Source organism: Chlorocebus sabaeus, chromosome 14 (assembly GCF_047675955.1).
Source record: "Chlorocebus sabaeus isolate Y175 chromosome 14, mChlSab1.0.hap1, whole genome shotgun sequence".
Classification (NCBI taxonomy): Eukaryota; Metazoa; Chordata; class Mammalia; order Primates; family Cercopithecidae; genus Chlorocebus; species Chlorocebus sabaeus.
The window spans coordinates 85,199,654-85,208,853 of record NC_132917.1 but is presented as its reverse complement, the minus strand read 5'-3'; positions in this window follow the sequence as shown (position 1 = coordinate 85,208,853).

Genomic DNA, 9,200 nt, shown 5'->3' with positions numbered 1-9,200 from the left:
GTTTCTGTGCATCAAAAGACATTATGAGGAAAGTAAAAAGACAACTTGCAGAATGGTAGAAAATGTTTGCAAATCACAAAGAACTCTTACAACTCAAAAGCAAAAAGACAAACAACCAATTCAAAAATGAGCAAAACGACTTGGGTAGGCATTTCTCCAAGGAAGTGATACAAATGGCCAATAAGCACATCGAAAGATGCTCAACATCGTTAGTCATTAGGAAAATGCAAACCAAAAACCACAGTGAGATACCGCTGCATATTTACTAGTACGGCAATAATTTTTGAACACCAGAAAATAGCAAGTGTTGATGATAAACTTTTTCTGATTTAAAAACCTAAATTGGAATCCCTCCATATTGCTGGCATTAATGTAAAATGGTGCAGCCGCTGTGGAAAGCAGTTTGACAGTTCCTCAAAAAGTTAAACATAGAATGATCATTTGACCCAGCAATTCCATTCCTGGGCATTTACCGGAAAGAACTGAAAACAGGTATTCAAACAAATATTTGTACGCATGTGTTCACAGTAGTATTATTCACAACAACCAAAGGTGAAAACCACCCAAATGTCCCTCAGTGGATGAATGGAGAAACAAATTGAGGGACACACACGCCCTGGGGTATTCAGCAGGAAAAAGGAATGAAGTACTGATACATGGTACACATGGATGAACCTTGAGAACATGCTAAGTAAAAGAACAGAGGGTCACATATTGTATGATTCAATTTATATGCAATGTCCAGAATAGGTAAATCTATAGAAACAAATCAGATTGGTGGTTGTCAGGGGTTGTGGGGAGGAGAGAATGGAGAGTAATCACTGAGTGGGTACAGGGTTCTCTGGAGTGATGAAATGTTTTAGAAATAGAGGGGGTGGTTGCTCAACATTGTAAATGCACTAAATGCCACTGAATTGTTCACTTTAAAATGGCTAACTTGGCCAGGCGCGATGGTTCACACCTGTAATCCCAGCACTTTGAGAGGCGGAGGTGGGTGAATGACCTGAGGCCCAAAGTTCAAGATCAGCCTGGTCAAATGCTGAAACTCAGTCTCTACTAAAAATACAAAACATTAGCCGGTAGTGGCGGCGCCTGCCTGTAATCCCAGCTACTTGGGAGGCTGAGGCAGGAGAATCGCTTGAACCTGGGAGGCAGAGGTTGCAGTGAGCCAAGATGATGCCATTGCACTCCAGCCTGGACAACAGGAGTGAAACTCTGTCTCAATAAACAAACAAACAAACAAACAAACAAACAAATAAATGGTTACCTTTATGTTATGTGAATTTAAACTCAATAAAAATAAAATTGTGTAGTTATTGGATGATGTAATAGAATTTGGTGGTAAAATACACTGGATTATAAATGTAAATGTATAAAATAAAATTACAAAACTTTTAGACGAAAACAAGAAAAAATCATCGTGACCCGGCGTTAGGCAAATAATTCTTAGACATGACACTAAAAGCATGATCCATAAAAGAAAAACTGGGTTTCACTAAAATTAAAAACTTCTTCTCTGTGAAAGATGCCATTAAGAAAATGAAAAGCGCTGGGTGCGGTGGCTCACGCCTGTAATCCCAGCACTTTGGGAGGCTGAGGCGGGTGGATCACTTGAGGTCAGGAGTTCGAGACCAGCCTGGTCAACACAGTGAAACCTCGTCTCTACTAAAAATACAAAAATTAGCCAGATGTGGTGGCACACACATGTAGTCCCAGCTACTTGGGAAGTTGAGGCATGAGAATCACTTGAACCCAGGAGGCAGAGGTTGCAGTGAGCTGAAATTCCACCACTGCTCTCCAGCCTGGGCGACAGAGTGAGACCCTGTTTAAAAAAAAAGAGAGAGAGAGACCGGGCGCGGTGGCTCATGCCTGTAATCCCAGCACTTAGGGAGGCTGAGGCAGGAGGATCACTTGAGTCCAGGAGTTTGAGACCAGCCTGGGCAACATAGTGAGACCTTGTTTGTACAATAAATGAAGAAAATTAGGCCAGGCACGGAGGCTCATACCTGTAATCCCAGCACTTTGGGAGGCTGAGGCCGGTGGATTATTTGAGGCATCAGTTTTTAGCTGACTTGCTACACTTAACGGCAGCAATACCAAATGATTCCCCGCAATGCTTTGAGCCCTAGGATTTATTTTCCTTTTTACAGTAGAAGGCCTAGCCAGCATTGTACTAGCCAACTCATCATCAGACATTGTATTACATGATATTATGTTGTAGCCCACTTCCACTACGTCTTATCAGTAGGAGCCATATTCGCTATCATAGGGGGTTTTAGAAATTCAAGACTAGCCTGGCAAACATGGTGAAACCCCGTCTCTACTAAAAATACCCAAAAAATTAGCCAGGCTTGGTGGTGCATGCCTGTAGTCCCAGCTACTAGGGAGGCTGAGGTATGAGGATCGCTTGAACTTGGGAGATGGAGGTTGCAGTGAGCTGAGATTGCCCGACAGCACTCCAGCCTGGGCAACAGAGTGAGACGGTGGTGTGTGCCTGTAGTCCCATCTACTTGGGAGGCTGAGGTGGAGGGATATCTTGAGGCTGGAATGTCAAGGCTACAGTGAGCTGAGATCACGCCAGTGCACTCCAATCGGGACAACAGAGTGAGAGTGAGACCTTGTCTCAAGGGGGAAAAAAAAAATCTATTCAGTAATAAAGTAAACAACCAACCCAACTAAAATATGTACAAAATAGACCTTTCACCAAAGAAGATATACAAATAGCTATAAGCATATGAAAGGTTCTCAATATAGTCAATTTGGAAAAGCAAATTTAATCCACATTGAGAACCACTACACACCCATTCAAATTGCTATAATGAAAAGAACTGTTGAGATTAGGCCAACTACCAAGAATCTGTATTTCATGTACATTTGGGAACTGAGGAAATGCCCACTGCTCAATGGACCTATTCTGGGCTGGAGTTTAGCCAGAACTCCATTTATACCTAGTCACTATATGCTTTTATTCCTTTTTTTTTTTTTTTTTTTTGAGACAGCTTCTTGCTCTGTGGCCCAGGCTGCAGTGCCCTGGCATGATCATAGCTCACTGCAGCCTTGAACTCCTGGGTTTAAGTGGTCCTCCCGCCTCAGCCTCCTGAGTAGCTGGAACTACGGGCATGTACCACCACACCTGGCTAATTTTAAAATTTTTTGTAGAGATAGGTTCTTCCTATATCACTCTTGGCCTCAAGTGATCCTCCCCTCTTAACCTCCCAAAGTGCTGAGATTACAGATATGAGCCACTGAGCCTATATGTGCCTAATTCTAACAGGGGCCATGATTACACTTGGGATCTTAGGTTATTCGTATCTACTATAAGTCTGTGTCTAATTGTCCTCAAGATGTTTAGTATTTTCTTTCCCCAGTGCCCAATTACCCAAGTAAATAGTGTTATGTCCCTTTGAGGGAAGGCCTGAAAGAGTCATTACATATTCAGTTGCTACGTGTTGCAGGAGTCTTCCTGCTGGAGTTGCAGGTGCTGCTTCAATCAGTGGGTTCTAGGTTCAAAAAATGACTCAGTGTAGAAACTGGGCAAGGGAGAGTGACTTTTTATTGGAGCAACTATCCTCAGCTTCATCATCACCCATCCTTGATTTCTTTTGATGGTTCAGTTTGAATAGCACTCTGTTGGCGAATGCAATTATTTCGCCTTTTGTTTATACCAAGTTCTATTAACCATCTCCAGAAGTCTCTTCTGAACGGACCGTTAGCGCCACTCCCACCGTGCCGCTCACTACGATCGTCGCGCCCCCTGGCGCCAGCAGTTACGCGCTGCCACTTGTCCTCCGTTGCTCTGGAGTCCTGGCCTGCCGGTGGCTAACTGGGCCACTTTACAGAAGCGGAAGCAAGCTGGGGGAGGGTAAACAGGAAGGGTAACTAATGTTCCTGAGATCACATAGTCGGTAAATGATGGAGGCAGCATCCATCCCAGGCCGTCTGGCCCCAGACACCACACTTTTACCCAATTCCCACAACTGCCTGGAAAATAAATAGAAATCAAATAGATGTTAACAAGGACCTTTGGGAGGTGTCCGGCGTTTGGGCGAGGGGTTGCTTTTTCTGTTTCATGTTAGTCCACCGCCCTCACGTGGCCACGTCCTGAACTTCACCCTTGTTTGGTCCCAAACTGTCAAGACCCTCACCTTGCTGGGAACCACAGCCCTGCTGGCCTCAGACTGCAGGACAGAATCCTTACCCCTCCTGGGCCTCCGTTGTGTTCTTTCCAAAGTGGGATAATGGTAGCAGGTTAATGGAAATGATTAAATAAAATAATCCCTCTAAATTCCTGGATCGAACGAAGGGCCCAATAAACATTAGCTGTGCTGCTGTAAGTGCTCAGTGCTTCTCTCTCAAAAGTGGGTGGCAATAGACACCCTCACACCTTTGCTGTCATGAGAACACTGCAAAGCCAACTGCAAGTATTAGGAATAGGTGTCCATCACGAGCCAACCCCTTTTCAAGGCTGCTTGGAAAACACTTTGCTAGACTAGCTTGGATCTTGCTAGCTTGACTCAGATCACAGTTGAGCAAATGTGCAGAAGAGGAAAAGATGAGGGAAGGCCTGGCTAAGTGTGCTCAGAGCTTCAATTTTGAGACTGTTCGGGAGGAAAAATTCCTCACCAGACAGTGCCCTGCTGCTCTTCAAGCTAGAAACAGAAAGATTTCTCCACAGTTGGGGTCATGGAAGTGTGTATTTCCCTAAACCTTTCTTCACTGAACCAGTTGTTGGAGCCTTCCATTTGAGACCTTGTGATGCCTTCACAGACATTATTTCTGCTCATCCACACAGCCAGCAGGGACTCGTGTGGCAGGAGGGGCAGGCTCAGAGTTAAGCAGCTGCTCCAACCTCACACGGCTAGCCTGGGCCTAATCTGGAGCTTGTCCCAGATCTGGAGCTTCCCAGGCTTGGCCCTGGGTCACTAGAGCAGAGCCTCCTTGCATCTTTGTGGACGTGGAGCCAATTCACTGTGGCCAATCACCAGCCTCACAGACTAAGGGGGCAGTCCTGGCCCTGCCCACACCCCCACCACTGCTGAAGCCATCTCCGTGCAGACAAACACAAGCAGAAACTTCTCAGGATCTGCTGCCTCTTGTTCCAAGGAATTAGGCAAGCTTCTGTCTTGAGGACAGAAGAGGCAGCTGGAAGATCAGGGTGGTGGTTGAAGAGGGCCTAGGTGAGGTGCCATGACTCAAATGTCCCTAATGGGTGAGGGCTTTCGACCTTTGGAAACTGCAGTGGCAATTTTGGAGGCAACGTTTAACTATAGTGTAAAAACTGCCAGTGTAATTTCTAATCCTGAAGAAATGTATATGTGGTCCCAGGCTAATGTTTCTAAAAGTCATCGAGTGACTTTACATGTCCTACTCCCGTATTTCCCCAAAGATGACTGTCTAAATGTCCCCAAGAGAGGCTTTGGAGTTCCTTGACTTCTCTGAATTGTTGTAGTAAAGATAAGGCAGAAATTTTGAAGAGATCAGAAAGAAAAACTTTAGAACAAATCTTGTCTTTTCTAGAACTGTCTTCATTTTAATTTACTGTCATATCAGATAACATGCCAGATGGAGTTTACTGTGTCTGACTTGAGTCAGACCAGCTGGGATGGGATCCTGCCTCCAGCAGTGGTGGGCCCCGGGAACATTTATTTCATCTCAGCATCAAGCATTCCCAAAGCAGCAGGGGCTAACAGGGTCGGCCGTAGAGATTACCCCTGCGACTGCGGGGCTGGCCAGCCACACTTCATAGATTTGTCTGTAGGGAGACATCGAGCCACATGGATTTGGACAGGTTGTTACGAACACAGACAGCAAAAGCAAAATCAACATGGCGTGTCAGCTCCTTGTGTCCCTCGTCCCACAGGAGGACACCAGGCTGGAGGGTTGGGACACCAGATGGCATGGATAGTGGGTTGCCCTGCTGTGCAGCAGCCAGCTCTCAACTGCAACCCAGCCTCTACAGACTTAGCAGACGCCTGCAGACTATCTTGTGGGAGCGGGGAGAGAGGAGGAAAGCGTTGTGCTCAACAGAAACTAGGGAGCTCCATGAGAAATGGCCTTGCAGCAGTTCCAAAAGGGTGGGGAGGCAGGCGAGACTGCCTCACGACAGCGATGCACAGGGCCACTGAACGCCCCTTGCTCTGTGAGGAGTTGCAGAGTGTTCCACCAAGATGCAGGTCAGGTTGCCATCGAGCCCAGTGGAAATGTGCAGGGTTGCTGGGCACCTGGCAGAGCTGGTCCCTCACCCATACTTTCGTCATCCATAAAATGGGGATGTTAAGAATACCTACCGCAGCTACGTTTGACTTTTTTTTTTTTTTTTGAGATAAACTTTACATAAAATTCACCATTTTAACCATTTCAAAGTGTACAATTTAGTGGCTTTTCATATATTCACAGAGTTACGCAACCATCACCATTATATAGTTCTAGAACCTCTTCAACACTCCAGAAAGAAATCCAGTGCACACGAGCTGCCACTCCCCACTCTCTCCTTGCCCAACCCCTGGCAACCACTAATCCACTTTCTGTCTCCATGGATTTGCCTGTTCTGGGAATTTCATGTAAACGGAGTCATATACTCTGCGGCATTTTGTGACTGACTTTTTTCACTTACCGTGTTTGCAAAGTTCATCCAAGTTGCAGCATGCGTCGGTCTGTCATCCTTTTTTATGGCCGCATAATAGTCCATTGCGTAGATCGTGTTTTGTTTATCCTTTCATCAGTGGATGGACATTTGGGTTGTTTCCACTTTTCAGCTATTATGAATGATGCTGTTCTGAGCATGAATGTAGGAGGGTTTTTGTGAACATATGTTTTCAATTCTCTTGGATATACCTGGGAGTGGAATTGCTGGGTCACATGGTAATTCTGTGTTTAATGTTTTGAGGAACTGCCAAACTGTTTTCCACAGGGACTGAGTATTTTATATTGGTGTGCACTTTTGACATAATAAAAAACACTCTTAACAGAGCCTGGCCCACACCATTCATTCTTTCATCCCATAAATATTTTGGAGCACTTACCGTGTGCCATGCCCTGTAGACATGGAGATACGAGGGTGACTAATGGATAGCCCTGCCCTCAGGAAGCTGGCATCTGTGTGTGTGTGTGCGTGTGTGTGTGTGTGTAGGGGTGCGTGTGTGTGTAGGGGTGTGTGTGTGTGTAGGGGTGTGTGTGTGTGTGTGTAGGGGGTGTGTGTGTGTGTGTAGGGGTGTGTGTGTGTAGGGGTGTGTGTGTAGGGGTGTGTGTAGGGGTGTGTGTGTGCGCGCATGTGTGTGTGTGTGTAGGGGTGTGTGTGTATGTAGGGGTGTGTGTGTATGTAGGGGTGTGTGTGTGTATGTAGGGTGTGTGTAGGGGTGTGTGTGTGTGTATGTAGGGGTGTGTGTGTATGTAGGTGTGTGTGTGTGTATGTAGGGGGGTGTGTGTGTAGGGGTGTGTGTGTATGTAGGGGTGTGTGTAGGGGGGTTGTGTGTGTGTAGGGGTGTGTGTGTATGTAGGGGTGTGTGTAGGGGTGTGTGTGTGTGTGTGTGTGTAGGGGTGTGTGTGTGTATGTAGGGGTGTGTGTGTGTGTATGTAGGGGTGTGTGTGTGTATGTAGGGGTGTGTGTAGGGGTGTGTGTGTGTGTGTAGGGGGGTGTGTGTGTGTATGTAGGGGGGTGTGTGTGTATGTAGGGGGTGTGTGTGCGTGTGTGTAGGGGTGTGTGTGTGTGTAGGGGTGTGTGTGTGTATGTAGGGGTGTGTGTGTGTGTGTGTGTATGTAGGGGTGTGTGTGTGTGTGTATGTAGGGGTGTGTGTGTGTATGTAGGGGTGTGTGTGTGTGTGTGTGTAGGGGTGTGTGTGTGCACGCATAATGTGTACATGGGGTAGGGAGGATGTCAGATGGTGATAAGAGTTACAGAGAAACAGGCCAGGTGCAGTGTCTCATGCCTGTAATCCCAGCATTTTGAGAAGCCGGGGGGGGTGGATTCCCTGAGGTCAGGAGTTCGAGACCAGCCTGGTCAACATGGTGAAACCCTGTCTCTACTACAAATACAAAAATTAGCTGGGCATGGTGGTGGGCGCCTGTAGTTCCAGCTACTTGGGAGGCTGGGGCAGGAGAATGGCGTGAACCCTGGAGGGGGGGCGTGGGTATGCCGGGTGGGCCTGGGATCCCTGTTTTCAGTTGGATAGTCAGAGAAGGCCTCACCGACAAAGAGAAGGAGGTGAGGAAATATGGATCTTCCAAGAAAAGGGGACTGCAAAGGCAAAAGTCCCAGAGCTGTGGCATGCCCGAGGGACAGCAAAGTGGTCAGCGAGGCTTGGGGGAGGGAATAGAGTAGCAGGGCATGAACCCCGAAAAGGAATGAGAGCCACAGCCTGTGGGAGCCAGGGGCCATGGTGAGGACCCTGCCCTTCCTCTGAGAGGCGGGAGCGGCGGAGGGATTGGAGGTGCGGGTTCTGACAGGATCACCCGGCTGCTGTGCTGGGACATGGAAGGGCAGGGGCAGCGATGCCACTTGGAAGCTATAGCAGCGACTCTGTGGGGATACGATAGAGGCCGGGGCCAGGCGGCGGGCGGTGGAGACGGTGGGAGGGGCAGTTTCTGGAAAAGTGTGGAAATAGAGACAGTGGGATCTGCTGACGAAATGGATGTGATGTGTGAGAAAAAGAGTAGAAAACGATTCCAACAGGTTTTGGACTGAGCAACTGGGAAGTTGTGCTATTTAGTGAGCTGGGGACCTCTTTGCTTTATTCACTGGAGAACCCCAAGTGCCTAGAACAGTGCCAGGCACTTAGTAGATGCCCAAGAAATTGAGTAAATGAAGAGGTGGCAGGATCCATAGTAAAGCCTCCGTTGATGTTTATTCTTTGATACCTATGGTCTAGAGGGACCCCATCCTTCCCCAACTCTTGAACTCCCCAGATAAAGAAACTTGAGCTTCCACAATTTTTACCAGGTCACTGACCCTCATGGAGTTTTGCCAGAATGACTTAGAAGTATTGAAGCAGGATGGGACTAATGAAATCAATGTGCTGTGTTTGCATAGACGTTATCTGGCTCTGTCTTCCCTTTGCTCCCAAGCAAATCACTCTTTCTTTCCTCCTCCTCCTCCTCCTCCTCCTCCTCCTCCTCCTCCTCCCTCCTCCTCCTCCTCCTCCTCCTCCTCCTCCTCCTTCTTCTCTTCTTCTTCTTCTTCTTCTTCTTCTTCTTCTTCTTATTAT